Consider the following 8,523-nt stretch of genomic DNA (forward strand, 5'->3'; position numbering starts at 1 on the left):
GAATATAGCACAGAGTGGTTTAGCTGGGAAGAGTATGTTCTAAGGCAGTGATGGGCAAACTTTTTAAAAAGGGGGCCAAAGGAAAGGAAATGCTCATCTGTCAGTCTGTTTCTAAGGCAACTTTTTTGAAGTTTCATTGTATTGTGTCCTACTCATGGTATTCGTCAGATTAGGAAAAATGGCACCAGGCCTGATAGAACATTTCAGGGGGCTACATCTGGCCCGCTGGCCATAGTTTGCCCATCACTGTTCTAGGGTATAGTCTAAAATCTAGTTTTCCCATCTGCTGTGACACATATTGAGCTTTCAATTTACTAAACGCTCTTTTTGCTTTTTCACATGATCTTTGTACTGTATCTTTTTCCATATCCTATACTTGTGCAGTTGATCTTCTTAACCTCTGTAGGACTTCAATCAATTTAATTCTATTAGATATGCTGCATTTTCTAAACCTATAGAAATCTTTTGGATGACAATTCTGTTTCTGATGAATTATCTGGCTCTCTCAGCTTTAAAATACAAAGATGATAAACATGGTAGCTATACCTTCATTCAAGTCATTGATTAAAATGTTGACTACAACTGAAGGAAAGACAGAGCCCTGTTACATGCTTTAGAGACCTATCTTCAGGTTCATTGCTTTAGATATGTCAATGATCTTAGAGTTCATCTAGCCCACCCCTTTATTTTTCATGTGAAGAGACAGACCCAGAAAAGTTAAAAGTGATTTGTTCAAAGTAGCATAGAAGTTGACATTACTCTTTGGGTCCAGTCTTTTATCCACTTCTAAATTCATCTGATTTTGCTATTATTCAGTGCTCTCCATCTTGATCACAAGGTTACTGTGATTGGGACATTGGTACATAAGACATTGGTACATATCTTATTGACTTATAGATATGCAGTGGTTGTGGCATTTCCCTAATCAGTCAATTTAATGACTACTAAAAAGAAAAGAAATCATTAGCCTGACATGTTATGTCCTTAATTTGTCTATCCTTGCTTCCTAGGACTTCATGAACTATCTATTTAATAATCTATTCTAGAATTCTACTGGGAATAAATGTTAAGCTTATAGCATGAAGAATTCTCTTTTGAAAATTGACCAGTTTTCCCATATCCATTCCATCAATTCTCCATGATTCCTAAAAAAAAATTGGCAGTTATTAATTAATTACATATACATTCTTACAAGATGTGATTTGTTAAGACAAAATGACTCATTCATTAAGGTCAACTAAGAATGCTCTTATTTCCTTAATATCCTTGGTTCCAATCCACTACCAACCATTTTTTTTCCTGGCCTTCCATTCTGAAGAACACTGTGCATTATTAAGAAAATTGAAATAAAGTGAAAGGTGAGTTATTCTGCCCTTTCTTTATGGTTAGTTATCTTCCCATTTGCCTCAAGAAGTACTCATTCCTTTTTCTTCTTGTCTCTAACATAATTTTTCTTAGAATTTATTTATCACAAGACTGTTTTAAGCTTTAACTTTCCTTGACTAGAATTTACCCTTTTTGTATTTGTCCTATAATTACCCACCCTTTCCATCTTTTTATTCATGTCTTTTTTTAAATCCAAGTTCAACAATGAACTCCTTGCCCTTCCACATCACTGGGAGAGAAAAACAGGTAGGGGAAATTGGTTCTCCCTTTCTTGCCCATACTAAAAGTACAATGACCTCTCAGTGCCCTGTCCCATTGCTGACTGGCACAGAAGCTTGACTTGTTCTGTTTACAACTTTTGCTGAGTTAGCCCCTCCTTAGTTAGCCTGGTGTCTGGTTAGCCAGAGGTCTTGCCATATTGGAGCCAGACTTAGTGTGTCCCACTTTAACTTTAGTTCTACTGTAGCTGAGTATTCCTAAACTTAAGCAGTACACCAGCTTTAGCCTCCTCAGTAGCATGGATTACAGTATGGTCAACACACCTGTGCACATCAGTTTCTTAAGATACCTATCAAGGATCTCATCCTGGGCCATAGATCTGGCCATAAAATGACTAGTCCAGCTTCCTGAGCCATAAGCTCCTCTTTAGAAGCTATGCAGGGGATATTGCCTTGATCCAAAAGTTCCCTCCTTCACTAATTTCTATATGGATAGCAAAAAGCATAACTAACTCAAGTAGGAGTCTTCTTAATCTTAGTCCATGAGTCTATGTGGTTCCTTGGGTCTAAAGTTCTTAAGTTACTCAGTTCTTAAATATCTCCTTTCCTTCTGCTGCTTTTGTTATACCTAAATCCTTGATCTGAATTGCTCATTCCTTCATTGCTTCTATCGCAAATGCCAGGCAAGAGTTTACTGTTAGAGTTTAATCACAGAAGACCTAAGATGTTCCCAGCTTCCTTAGTAGCCTGACTCCTTCAGCACCTAGCTTATAATCTTTCCTCTCATTTCCCGCCATCATCCTTTGGAACTTCTAGACTTGTTTTGAAGTCTCACCTAACATCATTCAATAGATCTTTTCCCTTTGCCACTCATCCATTTTTATCACCCATGCAGACTTCAACTACTGATAGGCTTCTAATGCCACTACAAATCACAGAATGTTAGAGATGAAAGATAACTCGCATATGTGTATGTGTGTGTGCGTATGCACACATACACAGGATTCTATGGACACTCAGGATAATGGTTTTTAGATGCCTAAGATTAATTACATAGGATGACAAAGAAAACCAATTTTATCGAAATACATTTCTCAACTTAAAGAAACCATTTCACAGATGTTCTGAAATCTGTTGGTGGACCCCTTCCCAAGCTCTGGATGTCAGGTTAAGAACTCCTGCTTTAGAAAATTCCATCAATTTTATAAGAAAATAGTCTAAGGGGTGATGTTACACCAAAGTTTCACCTTGCCCAAAAGTTACACCACTTGCTGGCAAAGAGAGTTGGGGTCTTAGAACAGAAACTGTTTTTCATTTTGTCATATCTTTAGCACTTAGCATAATTATTTTGTACATATTAAGTAGATATTGGGTTGAACCCAAGTCTTCATATCCTCTGGTTCAGTGAACTTTTTTTTATGTCATAGCTTCCTTTATTTTGGGCTAGTGAAATGTGTCTAATTTTAATGACCTGCTATGTTCCAGTCATTGTGCTAAGCATTGTGGAAACAAAAAAAAAAAAAGGCCCCCCCAAAAAAAGTCCCTATCCTCAAGAAGCTCATAGCCTAATGGGGGAAATTATATGCAACCAACTAAATGCAAGCAAGATAACAGGATGAATTAAAAGCTATTTCAGAGTAAATCATTCAGATTGAGGAGAAGGGAAGTCCTGTTACAGAAGGTAGGGTTTTAACAGATCTGAAGGAAGCCAAGAAAGCTCATTTTCAGGCATTAGGGACAGCCAATGATTATGCTTAAAGTAGAAAAATGGAGCATCTTGTGGGAAGAACAGCAAGAAGGGCATCATCACAGAACTGTAGAGTTGGTGAGGATGGGGGGGGGCGGGTTGGGGGAGTTAGGTATTTAGAAAACTGAAAAGACAAGAAGATCAGGCTATAATGAAATTTGAAAGCCAAACAAAAGATTTTATATTTGATCCTAGAGGTAACTGGGAGCCACTGGAGTTTTTTTTAAATAGAGGTGTGATAAGGTTAGGTCTGTGTTTTCAGAAAATCAGTTTGACAGAAGGAGAGATTGGAGTTGGGAGAGACCTGAGGCAGGGAGACCAACCAATAGTCCAGATGTGAGATGACAAGGGCCTGCATTAGAATGGTAGAAGAGAAAAGTGGGGCAGAGATGTTACAAAGGTAGAAAAGACAGAACTTCACCACGGATTAGACATTGGTAGTAATAAAAGAATGGAATCTTTCCTCAGTAAAAAAAGAAGTCAAATGTTTTAAAAATTTATCTTTGCGGGGGCAGCTGGGTATCTCAGTGGATTGAGAGCCAGGCCTAGAGACAGGAGGTCCTAGGTTCAAATCTGGCCTCAGACACTTCCCAACTGTGTGACCCTGGGCAAGTCACTTGACCCCCATTGCCTACCCTTACCACTCTTCTGCCTTGGAGCTAATACCAAGACAGAAGGTAAGGGTTTCAAAAAAAAAAAAAGTTTATCTTTGCTTTCACATTATAGCAGTCTGTCTTCAGAAACAATCTAATGCTACTATGTTAATAGTATTTTCACAGCAAGTTAACAATGAAGGATAAGTGACAAAAACAAAGTTGCAGATGGAGAGTTGAATATAAAAGAAATCTAATATACATTTTCATATTTTGTATACCCTTGATGATACCTAAATTTTACAGTTTTTCTAGCTTTAGGCACAGTTTGATCCCTATGATTTTGTTTAGACCTGAGTCTGCCCACAACACTACCACCACCCACATATGCACACACACACACACACACACTTATTCTAAGCCCACAAAGAAAACTTTTGATTGGTGGTATTCATATATGATCGTATAGCAAAGTAGAAAGGTTCCCTCTACCGTAATTAGAAGAATGGAATAAAAAAAATTTTTTAATCTTTTTTTAAAGCTTATATGCTTTTTAATCTATTAACTGAACTAAGATAGTTGGAATAGCCTGCATGTAACTAAAGTTTCTCCATCACTCAAAATACAGTGACTAATTCATTGTGACAAATTCCCAAAGTTCTCATACACATTAATCCTCTAGAATGATGATGTCATTGGATTGATGAGAGTTCTTAAAGTCTTTCAGAGTTGTTCCTTTTTATACTTTTGTTACTGTATAAATCCCTTTTTCATTATAATGCCTATCACTTTGCTTTCTCAGTGAGAGCAGTTGTTATTGTGTCATCAGAGTTTCATTCTGTGGAGCCTTCTATCCCCCTTGATCTAATGTCTCAGGTTCTGGGTATCCTACCTATCCTATTCTTAAATCTGAAATACTTAATGTCTAGAGTACTCATCAGAATAGGGTTCCACTCATCAACTACAAACAAGTTGGTAAGGTAGGTAGCTAAGTGGCTCATTGGATAGAGAGTCAGGCCTGGAGATGCAAGGTTCTGAGTTCAAATGTGGCCTCAGAAACTTCCTAGCATATGACCCTGGGCAAGTCACTTAATTGCAACCACCTAACCTTTACTGCTCTTTCAATTCTAAGATAGTAAGGGTTGGGGTTTTTTTAATGGCAAGGCAATTGACAAAATGCCATTAATTTGTCATTCTCTGATTAATTTCTCTTCGTTGTTCAAAATTAACTCCCTTTATTATGTTATTGGCCTGAAATTATTGGCCAAGCAGGTCATGAAATTAAGCAAAGAAAGCTCTAGATGTCCAGCAAGTTGAATTCCCTATCACTACTCTGTCAGCTTTTTAATCTACACCAGGAATTCATAATTTAATCTCTTTCCCTCTCCCTCTCTTCTTATCCGTATCCTTTACCATGATTTCTCCTGATATAGGGTTCTTCATTTACAACATTTCCCTACTGATAGGTGAATGTATTTTTCCATTATTTGAACAGACTATATAACCTCTTCCATTATTATATTCCAGTCATGATTTGCATCTTAGTAATGCTTAATGCAGTTATTTTTTTACCTAAACTGAAGACTTCTCTAGCAAAATGGGCAAATGAGAACAATTTGTTCCAGTAACCATGAAGGTGGATGAAGCGGCTGCTATTGAATACTTAGAACTTGGTTAGATATACTTGGGTCATCTTGGCTTTTTGTCTTATCACTGGATTTTTATTTCTCTGGAGGAGAGAGTGGAAGTTGTTTGCTTCATGCAACTCACCCTTGCTTAAATCCAATTAATATGCAAATCAAAAAGTTACCCTATGATGACATTAGTTCTCTTCAAAAACAAAGGATGAACAATATATAACAATATTTATCTTCCATATATTAAGATCTCACTCATACTCACACATTAGTATATAAATTCTTGAAACAATATATATTTTCCTATACAAATTACTGGAGCCTTTCATTGCTAGTCTTCCCATACCAGACCTGGTGTTCTCTTTGGTATCTAATTTGATAGTGTACATGGGCAGTTTTCTCCTTCATTTTCACTTTCAAGCCCTTCAGAAGTGACCAACAAATCTCTAGGTTTCATATAGTCCTACATTAACTAATAATCAGTCTTGGGCAAAAGTCCATCTTTTAGTCATTTGTTTATCTTCTACATTCTCCTTTCTATTCTACTAACCTTGCTTTCTAATCAGCAGCAATTTTTCCCCAGAATTCTTTCTACTTTCCTTCTGATGAAGTGGGTGGTTGTCTGAGACATTTCCGAAGGCTTCCGTAACATCTTGGATACTTACCCAAGGAAGACAGTATCCCTCTGAAATGGTCATATCAGAGTACAGCCAGTATTTTCACTTTTCAGTGGGAAGAATACCATCTACCATGAAACGGCTCTTCTCCAGTTAGAGGTGTCCTTACTCTGTGGCACCTATTTTCTTCCTTGTTTAAATAAGAAAACATCTTGAACTCTCTTATACTTTATTTTCCTTAGCATTAAAATAAAATAAGGATTTTTAAAAAGTATGATCTACATCCAACATCAGTATGCAGTATTCAAAACAAGTGCATGTAAATAGTCACAAGTATTTCCATTCAGGGTTCAGTCAACATACCACCTTTTATATACTCTCCACATAATCTTGGCATTCCTCTGACCTTCTACTTCTTGAAGACTGCAATAGCTTTCCATTGTCTTTAATAGCTGGCAGAATAGCTATTGGAATCAATGTTGCTGCCCTCCATGGAAACAACAAAAGCTAGTAGGTTTTTGTTTTGGGGGTTTGGGCTTTTTTTTTTTTTGTCCATTCCATATTTCCTATGTAAATAACTGGAGGACAACAAACTAGGTACTGTATGCCTAATCCAAATATCCTCCAAGTAGCCAACAATAGATTGAGAGGCAAGAGACATAATGGGCAGTGCTGAATTTGGAATTAGGAAAACATGGTTTCAAAACACATCTCTGGCCATTAGTTGTGTGGCAAGTAGGTTTTGTAAAATGGCAATGACAATACATGTAATGCCTACCTCATTAAGTTGTTTTGAGGCTTAAATTATATATAAAAGTGCTTTGCTTTAAATATTTAAAGCACTGTATAAATGTAGGCAATTATTGTTATCATGTTTCTTTGGATAAAGTAAAATAGCATCCACTTCTGGAGTTGGGACAAAGCTTCAAAGTGAGCTTGTAATTATCCTCATCACATTGTTTTAAGCTACAGAATCATATATATTCCTGGATACACTGACAGAAGTGAAGAAGTATCCACAATGGAAGTTTTCATAGTTGGAAACTCAATTCTGACAGATAGGGTAACTATCACTCCAAAGTTGATTATTATTGATCAAAGTTGGGGAGTTTCTGGCTCTTTTACCCTCTCATCACCAAGTAATTGTTTTCTTCTCTTTTTGTTTTAAATCATATTAACCAAAATAGTTTGTCTAATTTGTTGATTTTTTTTATAAAACCAACTCCTAGATTTATTTCTTAATTCAATATTTTTCTTACATTCAGTTTTATTGATTTTTGCCTTTAATTTTTACAATTTCTAATTTAGTATTTAGTTGAGGATTTTTAACTTTTTCTTTTTCTGGTTTTTAAATTGTATTCCAAATTCATGGCTCTGTTCTTTATTTTATTAAAATAAGCATTTATTTTCCTCTAATTTGCTATGTCCCTCAGCTTTTGCTATGTTGTATCATTATTATTCTCTTTAATGAAATTATTATTTGTATGACTTGATCTTTAACCCATTCATTCTTTAAAATTAAGTTATTTAGTCTCCAATTAATTTTTACTTTCTCCATTATTTACAATTTTTATTGCATTATGGTCTGAAAGGGATACATTTAATATTTCTGTTTTTCTACATTTAACTGTTTATGTGCCCTAATATATGAACAATTTTTGTAAAGTACTATATACTGCTGAAAAGAAGGTATACTCCTTTCTATTCCCATTCAATTCTCCCTATCATATTTAATTTATCTAAAATTCTTTCTTTCTTATTTGTTTTTTGGTTAGATTTATCTAGTTCTGAGAGGGGAAAATCAAAGTACCCCACTATAAGTATTTTCTTATCTATTTCTTTCTGTAACTCATTTAGCTTTTTCTTTAAAAAAACAGATGCCATAACATTTAGTTCATATAGGTTTACTATTGATAATGCTTCATTATGGTACCTTTTGGCATAATATAATTTCCCTATGTATTATCTCTTTTGATTATATCTATTTTTGCTTTAATTTTGTCAGAGATCATGATTACTATCCCTATCTTTTTATATCAACTAAAACATAGTATATTCTGCTCCAACTCTTTATTTTTAATCCATGTGTATCTCTTAGTTTTAAGTGTGTTTCTTATAAACAGCATATTGTTGGGTTTTTTGAATGTTGATCCACTCTGCTTTCCATTTCGGTTTTATGGGCAAATTCATCCCATTAACATTCAGTTATAATTACTAGTTGTGTAGTTCCCTCTATTCTATTTTTCATCTCTATTTGTCCTTCTCTTCCTCTCCTTTTGCTGTGTCCTTCAGGTGTCTAATTTCTTCTGTCCACTACTTCTCCAA

Source organism: Gracilinanus agilis, chromosome 1, assembly GCF_016433145.1.
Source record: "Gracilinanus agilis isolate LMUSP501 chromosome 1, AgileGrace, whole genome shotgun sequence".
In the NCBI taxonomy this organism is placed as follows: Eukaryota; Metazoa; Chordata; class Mammalia; order Didelphimorphia; family Didelphidae; genus Gracilinanus; species Gracilinanus agilis.